This window comes from Vulpes vulpes, chromosome 4, assembly GCF_048418805.1.
Source record: "Vulpes vulpes isolate BD-2025 chromosome 4, VulVul3, whole genome shotgun sequence".
Classification (NCBI taxonomy): domain Eukaryota; kingdom Metazoa; phylum Chordata; class Mammalia; order Carnivora; family Canidae; genus Vulpes; species Vulpes vulpes.
Window position 1 is genome coordinate 106,411,841 of NC_132783.1, and position 10,777 is coordinate 106,422,617.

The window sequence follows — 10,777 nt, forward strand, 5'->3', positions numbered from 1 at the left end:
TAGCACCAGGAGAGCTGAGAGTGGAGGGGCAGATGGCCATAAATTTTGTGATTCTCCTCCCATTAAGAGGCAAAATCTATGTCCTTTCTCCTTTCATCTGAGTGGGCCCTGAGACTTCTTTGATCAATAGAACATAGCTGACTCTCTGGCAGTTTTTAAATCCAGACTTTAAAGCACCTAGCAGCCTCTACTTCTTCTTCCAACTTGGTTCACTAAGCTATCAGGTGTCCATCCTGCCCAGTGGCTTCCGTCTTCTTCCAACTTGGTGCACTAAGCTACCAAGTGTCCATCTTGCCCTGTGGCTACCATACTGTGAGGAAGCCCAAGCTAGCCTAAGGGAATGGCCTTGTGGAGATACAGAAGCCCAGTGAATCTCAAGCTATTCCAGGCCCCAACCATTCAAATCCTCCCAAATCAGAGCCAGTGGTGTGAGTGATGAATCCACAATGGTCAGCCCGAGTCAAGCCAGAACCACTCACAATTTGATTGCAACCACTTGAGAGATTTAAGTAAGAACCAGCTGATTGAGATATAATAATCATTTTATATATTACTATAGCATATACAAGTATTAACATAAAAAAGTGGGATTCACTCATTAAGTTTGTTACACAGTAGAGAATATGAGGTTCCTCTCACACCAGCCATGCCCTGCCACAGGAGGAATGATTAAAGGAACAATATATATTTGGCCCAGAGAAGGGTTTACTTCAGAAAGTATAATAACTATCCACAAATATTTGAAGCTTTGGCATGTGAGCTAGAGAACAGCCTTATTCTGCAAAGGACAGATCTAAGACCAAGACCAGATGTTACAGGGAAATGGCAAACATCAAAGTTCCTAGAAAGAAGACTGTCCCAATAATCAGTCTGGTACAAGAATAAAAACAGAATCATTGCAATGTCAGAAACAATTTCTCAGGACACGTTCAAATGGTTACATGGGGTGTCTGGTTAGGCTGTATGTTAAAAATGAGCATAAAATAAGATGTAAGACTAGAAGCATGACCAGGTTGCTGTGATCCTACTATGTGTTTCAGAAATATAACAACGGACTTGCAGGCATGAGTCTGAACTAAAAGTAGCCTAGCTATTCTCAATTTCAACTCTGAAAATACTGACTCAGGAGGCAATCAAATTCATGGCCTTGACCCCAATTTACCCTATGCTTAAACAAAACTAGTTTCTCAGGAATTATACATGTATTCTATTTGTAAGAGGTTCATTGCACAAATGCTACTAGAAACCTCTTCCAGTATTTAAAAAAACAACTTTGTGGAAATGCTTTAAGACTAGAAGAGATAATCCCCCACTACCACTGCTGCCTCCTACATTTGATCATTTCTTCCCTACATTTGATAATCCAGAAACTGTGCCAGTCATTTTATAGCATTTTTTATGCCACTCTATAAGACAAGGTCTTATCATTGTTTCACAAATGAAGAAACTGAGACACAGAGAGGTTAAGTAAATTGCCCAAATATGCACCCAATAAATCCTAAACTCTTTCCCAGCTGGCCAATTGCCTGGGTAGATTGAAGACTCCTTCATAAAGAAACCAGTGACTTTGTTTTAACAGGCGCTTCATTGGAAGCTCCAGCCACACCTGCTCTTTTGTTTCCAGGAATGCCCTTACTTGATTATCAAATGGGATGTCTATTTATTGTGTTAGAGAAACCAGAAAACAAATTAAGGATAAGTACCTCTCTTTATGCAGAAATGCAGTTATTTGGGGGCTCCTGAGTAGAGTTTAAGACAAAAATGCTTACTGCTTTTCCAGGTCTTCTTCCCCAAAGTATAGGTGACTTCACAAATCAGACAAATACTATATAGCACAGTGCCACGTCAATGAAAACTAGAAAATAAATTGTTGACCAAGAAGAACAAAGAATGATTAGAGTTAATCATTATTGTTCCTCACCATTAAAAAAAAAAAAAAAAAAAAAAAAACTTCCCTAGAAATCAGATAAACAAAATACACCTGCTATTTTCAAGAGTCAGTCTACCAAATAAGGCAGCCTCTGCAATTCCATTCAGAAAGACATAAAAGTTCACTCACTTGGGGCCCCCATTTAGTGTTATCATCAGCATACTGATATTAAGTACTAGAGCACAATAAATTGGAATGCTTAATATATTCTTTATAAATCACCTCTGGATCTTTCTTGATTTCCGGGACCACAGTGGGTAGGGGGAAGGTTGTTGGTTGGATACACAGCTATTTGACCCTTCAAGGCAGTTTGGTATCTTTTGAGTCCATGAGCTGTGTTTATATCCAATCCCAGATAAGACAAGCTTCACTAACCACAGAAGTTTGGGACAAAAGCCAGTTGCAACCCACACATCCCTATGGTCCTCCTGCCTTCTGGCAAACTCCGGGACCAGATTGGAAAATCTGTGCCCAGTTTAGGGGCCAAGTTTGGTATGATCTGGGGATGATTTATATGGCTTTGGTTGAAGTCCACATGATATGTGCTACTTTGGCCAAGTTTAGCTTTGGGGTTTCTGACTCATTGAAGTGAAATGTATCAGGTGGAGACAGATGGGCTCCCCAACAGGGATCAGAAGGGTCTCCTCCAAATCCCGTGGGACACCAGGACAACTAAATTTCCCACCTCTCTACTCAAAAGTCCAAAACAACATGCAACACAGGTGGTGTCAGGGTGAAGGAGTTGGACGTACAAGTGTTTCCCAGGATTTGCCAAAAATAAAAATAAATTGCTTTTAATTTCTGAAGGGAGAAAGGCTGGATTGATTTTACAGACTCTCCTCTAAACAGCAATTTACATGCTGAAACTGTAAAGCTGTGGGTAAAATATCCCTTCCTGGTGATTTGAAATCCGTTGATTAATTTCAAGTTGATGACCTTGTTCCCCTACAACAATAGAACTTTAATTCATCTCACTCAGGCTGCCTCTAACTAGTTTTCAACAATCATGAAACAACCAGCAAGTAGTGGTTGTTTGGTGGATAGAATCCCTATTAATAAATACAAATTAAATGAAGCATATCAAAAGAACCTGCTCCCAATACCAGACCAAATAGGATTTTCTCTGAATTTAAGAGCAAAAAATGTCTCCATAGGAAGAATCTCAGATATTCTATGACAACTCTGTTCAATAAAAACAAAATGCAAGCCACAAATTCAAGCCACTAAGTAATTTTTAAATTTTACAGTAGCCACATTAAAACATGAGAACAGGTGAAATTAATTTTTCAATTATTTTTTTAAATTTAACATGGCATATCAAAAATACTATCATTTCAACGTGCAATCAGTATAAAAGGACAGATCATATTTTTTACATCTTTTTTCCATCTAAGTCTTTGAATTCCGATGTGCATTTTACACTTAACATCTCAGTTTGGACTTTCCACATTTCAAGTGCTTAATCGGCTTATGTGACTACTGGCTACCAAAAGTGGACAGTGCGGCTATCAGGTAAGAGCCACACCAAACATCTTTCAGTAAGCAAATGTTATAGCTAGTTCTGACACAAGGTCAAAAAAGATCTCTCAGAAATGGCAACATTTGGGAAGTAGTAGAGCAGCAGGCTATCAGATCTCTGGGGAAAGCCTGCCCAAGCTTCACCACCACATGCCTCGGTTTCCCCATCTGTAAAATCTAGCTGTCTCATATGGTTTAGTAAGTGAAATTAGTGAATACAAATAAAGTGCTTGGAAATGCATCTGCCCTGTCATACTAACCAACAAATCAGAAGAGGCTGGTCAGAAACACCTTAGGGCGAGGATTGTTCTTTATTCATCACTGTAAGTCCCAGGACCTAGCACAGCTCTGATATATGGAAGAGGGTCAATGAACATGTTCCTTTAAGGCATTAAGGCTGGTGGACACTGTTATGTGTTGCCCAAATCCAACTCTCAGAAATAAAAGGAATTTTACTCAGGCTGCTGGGAGTGCTGCCAGCAAACAGTCCTCAACTATCACCTCCCTTTGGGGAATTGCCCCAACTAAAGACCAAAGGCTTGCTAAAATCAAGCACCTGTCCAAGGTTGTTTGTTTACATTACAAGGCAGGCTCCCTCCTCCTCAGGAATGACAGCACCAAAAGGCCACTCTTTCTCCAGAGACCATCTTCCTTATGTCTGTATCCTTGAGCATGCACTATGGATCCCCCCTTCTACCCCTCTTACTTCCTTCCCCTGAAGGTGAAGGTGTTGACCCCAAAAACACTCCCTAATAAACATCCTACATGCTAATACACAACCCACAGAACCCAACTGGTGATAATAAGAAACAAGAACTGTCTGTTAAGAGTTAAGACAATGAGTATATAATATTTACCAGTGTTTTCCTAACAATTTCTATCAACCAGGTCAATATAGTGTTGCCTGTATATGGATCACCACAGACTTTGAGTCTTCCCACCAGCAGCTCATTTTTTCCAAGACACACAACCACGCAGTTTCAGAAGAACTGAGCATAGCTGCAAGCACTGAGACTCTTTTAAGAAAGCTTCTTTCTTCTTTAGATTATCCAAGACTCACACACTACAACCAGATGCATGCATGCCGGAGTGAGCCCAAACCACAGAGTTCTCTCGCATCTCGGACTTTCAAATTCTTAAATTTGCCCTTTACTTAAAAAAGTCAATGATTTCACCAAGAAAGTTTGATTAGTTTCTTTTACTTTCTGTAATGAAGTGCCATCCTTTTTACACTTGAAAGGATCTTTGTAATAATGCAACATTGATCTTTTGAATACAGATGAGCTAACCTAGATAATAGGATTTAGAATGAGAAAGACCAGGCTTATTCCGATATTTAAGGCTCCAGTGCCATCAAGAGGAAGTGTGGCATAAAACATGTTTCCAGAGACATTGTCTGATGCCACATTAATAAATGTAGGATCATGTTTCCTCCTGCACATAGTCTTCATTTTGTTCAACGTCTTGAGAGAAGTCACAAAGCTGTGTCCCCAGATGTCAATCACCCAGTGCCAAAAAAAGAAGGGGGGGAAGCTTTGGAGATTTAGTTCTGAGATCTGTCTTCTCAAGTCTACTGCTTTAAGCCACAAAGGTCGAGAACTGAGATTCAAACCTGATACTAGAAAACAGTTCTGACAAAACTTAGGGAAAAAATGGCAAGTTGCCAATTCAAAAATTATTTTGCACCAGGCTCTGTTGAAGAACTGACAAGGGGAGGTGGGATAATTTTCCTTTGGAGAATGAAGTATAGTCTCTAAGAAACCGCTTGCTATTTTCCATCTCCCCATCCCTTAGAAAAAGTAGGAAAAGATGGTCTTTTTGCTGGTCCCATCCTCCAAGAAAGACCTTAGAGAGACATCCTCAAGCACAGCCTTATACACAGGGGTGGCTTATTCTCAGTCACAGCCCATGCCAACATCTCCTGTGTATGGAGCAATGTTAGATATCGGAACAGAATGAAAAGAACTATCACGAAAGACCCAATCCAGTGACAAGTACAAAAGGATCCTACAAAAGATGTTATTATTCTACAGTATGTTTGAAATTATCCATTTAAAAAAATTAAGTCCAAATCTAATGTGGGGAGCTATAAATAAGTCACAAACAAAACTGAGTGCTACATCTGTGACACTAATTATAAAGTATTAAGAAATGAGAGAGCTCAGCATGGGCTAAATTGATCAAAGAAGCTCTGGGACTTAGATAATATAATAGCTGATAATTATTGATCTCTTACTATACACCAGGTGGTATGAGAAGCATTTCACATGGGCTATCTCGTTTAATCCTCAACAGGATGGAATAAGGGGGTTACGCTGGTTTTGCTGTGCCCCAAAGTTAAATACTCCCCCAAGAGTTTACAATTATTAGAAGTCAGTTCACCAGACCCTACAGCCTGAACTCATCAACACCTAAATCATATCAAACTTGACAAAGAGTAAGGAAAATTGGAGAAGGAACACGATCAGGACCTAGAATGAAGACCAAGGTATCCTAACCATTGCAGAGGGAAAGACCAATTGAAAGAAAACAAGTAGAGATATGGGTGGGTGTTGTGTAGGAGGACAAGTGATACAGAATCAAGTCTGGGGACAGAGTAGGATGGGGACAGAGAATCACAAATAAGGGTGTACATGAGTGGCTTAGTGGGTTGGTTAAGCATTTGACTTGATTTTGGCTCAGGTCATGATCTCAGGGGCATGAGAAAGAGCCCCTCATTGGGGCTTAAGATTCTCTTTCTCCCTCTCCGTCTGCCCGCTACCCCACCCTGCCACACCCTTGCCCTTGTGTATATTCTCTCTCTCTCTCTCTCTCTCTCTGTTAAAAATAAATAAATAAGGCCACAGGAATTGGGATAACAGGAGACCATAAGCAGGGATGCATTTACTAGAATGTCTTATAATACGGAAACTTGGTCACCAGGTAAGATGGTAAGAGCACGGTTCTAGATGCAAAATGTGGGTTCTGGCAGAACAAGAGCAGGGCTGATTGGTGCTCTTGTTATTCCACATCTAGAAATATAGTTTGTCCCAGAGTCTGGCCTTAGGGTCCTCCCCCACCCCCTCCCCATTAGGAATTCTATAACCTCAACCATAATGTAGCCTCCAGAGTATGTACCATGACATTCTGGTCCCATGAAGAAGAGAAGAGAAAGGAGGGAGAGAAGGTTTTAAGTCTGTAGGTCCAAACAGTTTGAGAAACCCTACATGCAGGAGCATCTTTTGAGAGATTTATAATGCACACTAGCACCAAACTCCATTTAAACAAGCAACCATCTTCCTAACTTATTTGGCCACTGACCCTCTGAGGGCACACTCCAGGAATGAGTAGTTTAGAGAAATGCTGGGGCAGAGAACCACACCCAAACGAGCCTTCTCAGGAGGAGGAAGACTTACACAGAATGGGGATGGCCTGAGAAAAAAAGGCATGCAGAGGAGCAAAGATTAACCAGAAATTATAGCTGGGAAGAGTCAAAGATTCGCTTTGAGACATTAGGACCAGATTACAAAGGAGCTAAGAAGCCTGAAGGGACATAAAGTGGGAGGTTCCTGCTCAGAGGTTCCTGCACAGAGGAATCCCAACATAAGCAGCAAAGATGGGGTGCGGTGGGTCTAAGAGCTCAAAATCTGAACTGGGAGGAAATGTTGGGGGGGACAGAGTCAGGTGGGGAGATGGGATGTGTTTCTAGCTCCTTGTCAGTGTCTAGGGCGGAGAGCCAGGGCTCTGAAGACACACTTCCGTGTGCGTGTCAGCACCGCCCTTCAGGCCTAGGCCACCTGGAGTCAGGTGTTCAATCTCTCTCCACCCCTCTCCAGTCGCGGGACACCAAGGCTTAAAGATGGAATGTGATTCGCCCAACATTGCGCAGCTAAAAGGCATCACAGCCAAGATTCAAAACCAGAGATAGCTGCCTCCAGAACCTTTGGGCGTGATCATGGTATCAGATCATCTCTAAGATTATCTTCATCAGCATCCCTCAAGGGCAAGAAACGCAGTGGCTCACCCAGTCTCCACGGTTGCCCTGGCTCCTTAGAGCCTCCATCAGCGGAGAGCATCACCTTTGCTTTCCCTTCTCACGGGAAATTTTTCATTGAAATATAAAGTTACATAAGGTCTGTGATATTGTTTTTCTAAATTCACCCAACTCCACCTTTAGCCAACACATGTTTATTCCAGACACTATTACAGGTTATTTTATTTCAGGGGAACAGGCACACCCAATCCACTTACAACATTAGACACCATCCAGGTAACAGAACCAGCACTCCCCCTTAGAGCTATCTTCTGTGGCTTCTATTCTCCCAGCAACATGCTTTATTTAGCTCCTTTGTTCAGGCTGCAATTACCTAGGGCCAGCGTCTGTCAATTTCTTGCCACTCGCCTCACTCTGTAACCTACAAGTGATGCTTGCTCCACTCGAAAATTCACCAGTGCTAAGGGCTTTTTTTTTTTCCCTCTCATCTCCTCCTTTCCCAAATTTGACCCTAGGAGGCCTGGGGTGAGCAGTCCTGGCTCCCCAAGGGGTAGTGAGCAGATCTCCATCCGAGCAGCCCTGCTCTGGTAACCATAAGCCCGCAGGCAGGACCTCCGCAGGTGCGTGTGCATAGAAAGCCCGCCTGAGCCTCGGCTTTGACTTGTAAACAGAGGCTTTGAAAGAGCAAAGTTGTGAGTTTGTCTCCACTAAAGCAAACTTCCTCTGCTGTTTGCTTTGGGCGTTTTGCCGATGTATCTGCCGAGCAAGAATGGATTTCCTGTCTGTTCCTCCAATCCTCCTGGAGCCCCGCGGAGCTCAACTGCCATCTCGAGGCTCCAGAATGGGCATCCAGCCATATCCGGGTCTGATCCCCCATCCAAAGGGCTTTCCTCTCCTGCTCCTCTTCTCCCTTTACCCTTTCTCCCCGCAGCCAGGTCAGGTAGTGAATCTGCCAATTACCGCCCCCAAGAGGAAGGTAAGACAAAGCCAGGAGGTGGCCAACCACACCGTGCTAACTAAGCCAGATACCCAGATAAGGTAGGAATTACCTTTCAGGGCAGCTGTGAGAGTTAATTGAGATTGTCTCCATTTAACCATGGGGATAAAAAGATCAACAAAGTTCTGGTACTTTACCCCAGGTCAGCCCCAGGCCTGCCCACCTTCAAAGACACAGCTCTTCCAGGTGCAAAATGCAAGGTGCTAGCAGAACAGGTAGTTTCCCTAAATGCTGCAGCAGAGAAGACTGCATTCTGGCTCATTTACCTTGAGACATGTGGCTCCTTCACTATATCTTTCATTTTGCTATTCTGAGACTGACATGGGTATTAAATTCTCATTTTCCTTTTTATTGTAACAAAAACAGTGCAAACATGGTTATAATCAGCTAGTGTCAGGAAAACCAAAGGGGAGACCTGGGTATGTAATGACTACATATAGCCACAAAGAAGGTTGTGGCCACCCAGAGACTGTGCAAGCGAGTCCTACCAACTGTCCAATGTTTTAAGAAAAGCGAGAATCCTGGATCTTTAATGGGACTCTTTGTATTTAAGTTTAGCAATTTTTAGAAACTCAACACTGTCTGAGCCAATACAGCATAACAGACCAAATATGCCCATAGGACAGATGCACTGTCCTCGGTTCTGCAGCAACCTCTGCATTATCCCACCCTAGGAAGAGTCAACGGATTAGCTCTGACTTAAGACCTCCTGCATCCGTAAGGGCCAGGGGACATTCGGAACCCAGCAGCACTAGACCTATCTGTGAAAGAGACACTTCAGAGTTCCTATGATCATGGGGTTAAGGAAGGTCACACAGTTCCATCTTCAGAGAGAGCTGGCTAGATTCTCCCCACTTAATAGGTGTGGAGAAAGACTAAATGCAGAAATTTCCTGAAAGCAACAGCAGGATTTGTCATATCTAAGGGTGTTGAGGGTTTGAAAGAAGGATGGGCTTACGTATTATCTTTGTGACATTTCCAATTAAGTGCAAAATCAACAGAACATCTTCTGGCAGGGTCACGGTGGTAATGAACACCCACCCCAGCTTGTTAGCGCAACCATCTCTCAAAACAGCAAAAAGGAGGATAAATCAACTGCCTTTGCTACCTTTATCAGCATAAACAAAGAGATAAAAATACGGTATAAAATTTTAACTATCTTCCCCCATTCTACCTGCAAATGTGAAATTCCCCTGTGCTTCAATAAAGGAAAAATACATCCAATGAAGTCTAACAAATGTGCCATCTGTTCAGAAAGCAGAAGGCAGCATCTCTTACATGTGACACCACTGCCCTCGTGTGGTTTAACAACATAATGCAGCTGTTTGCCAAGGAGGTTTGAATGGTTAGGACGAAAAATTGTACTTCTCATAAATATAAATCATTTATACCGGGGACAATATGTGAGGGAAAAAACCTTTCACTTAAGGAACACAAATATGACTTATATTAAAACGTCTATTCAAATCAGACCGTTTTATTCTGCACTGAGCTTTCTTACAAAAGGGAGAAAGAAATCAAGAGGGGGTTAAAATGTGCTTAGAAAGCAGCTCTGTAGCAAGGACACACAACTGTCAGACCTAATGACACTAGTGATTCCCTTGCTCCCATGTCCACACCTGGCTTCCCACCTCACTGCCTTCCTGCATAGTTCCTGCAAAGGAGGAAAAAAGACCTTTTACTTCCCACTCATTTATTGGCTTCACACCATTAGTTTGCACCACCATGTTCTGGCTGCACTGTTCAAATCCCTGGTGGCAAGATAATCCCATAGGCTGTTCCCAGGTAGGCTTCATCCAAGGGGATGGCAGGAATTCGGTGCCCGGACAAAGAGAAAGGAAAACTCTCCAATATGCTGAACTAGGCAGAATGGAGACAACATTATACCTACAATTAAGTAAATAACACCTGTATTTTCTTCTATTCTCCACTGATTACCGGGAGACTGGGTCAGTCAATGAACAAGTATTTAAAATGGAGTATCTACAGACATAAAACAAGGTGTCAGGCACACTCAGGATAGAAACTCCCCTGAGCCAGCCTTCTTACCTGTAAAATAGGGATCATGCTTTCTATTTAATCCTTATCATTACTCTGTGGAGGAATAAGATACAATAAGACTTTCTTCCTCAAGACTGATCAAAGGCTATAGACTTTTATCATAATACTCTAGTTTAAATTTGGGTGTGTTAGATTTAAGTCTCATGAATGTAATTGTTTAGGTAATAATCTGAAAGCTGAGTTAGTTATTTGAACTTTGTGACCTAGCACATGCATGCTTGATTGCTTCCAGTAAGGGTTGAAATCAGGCCAACTGGCTGCAAAAGGGAAGGGCCCTCACGCCCCTCCCCACAGGAGC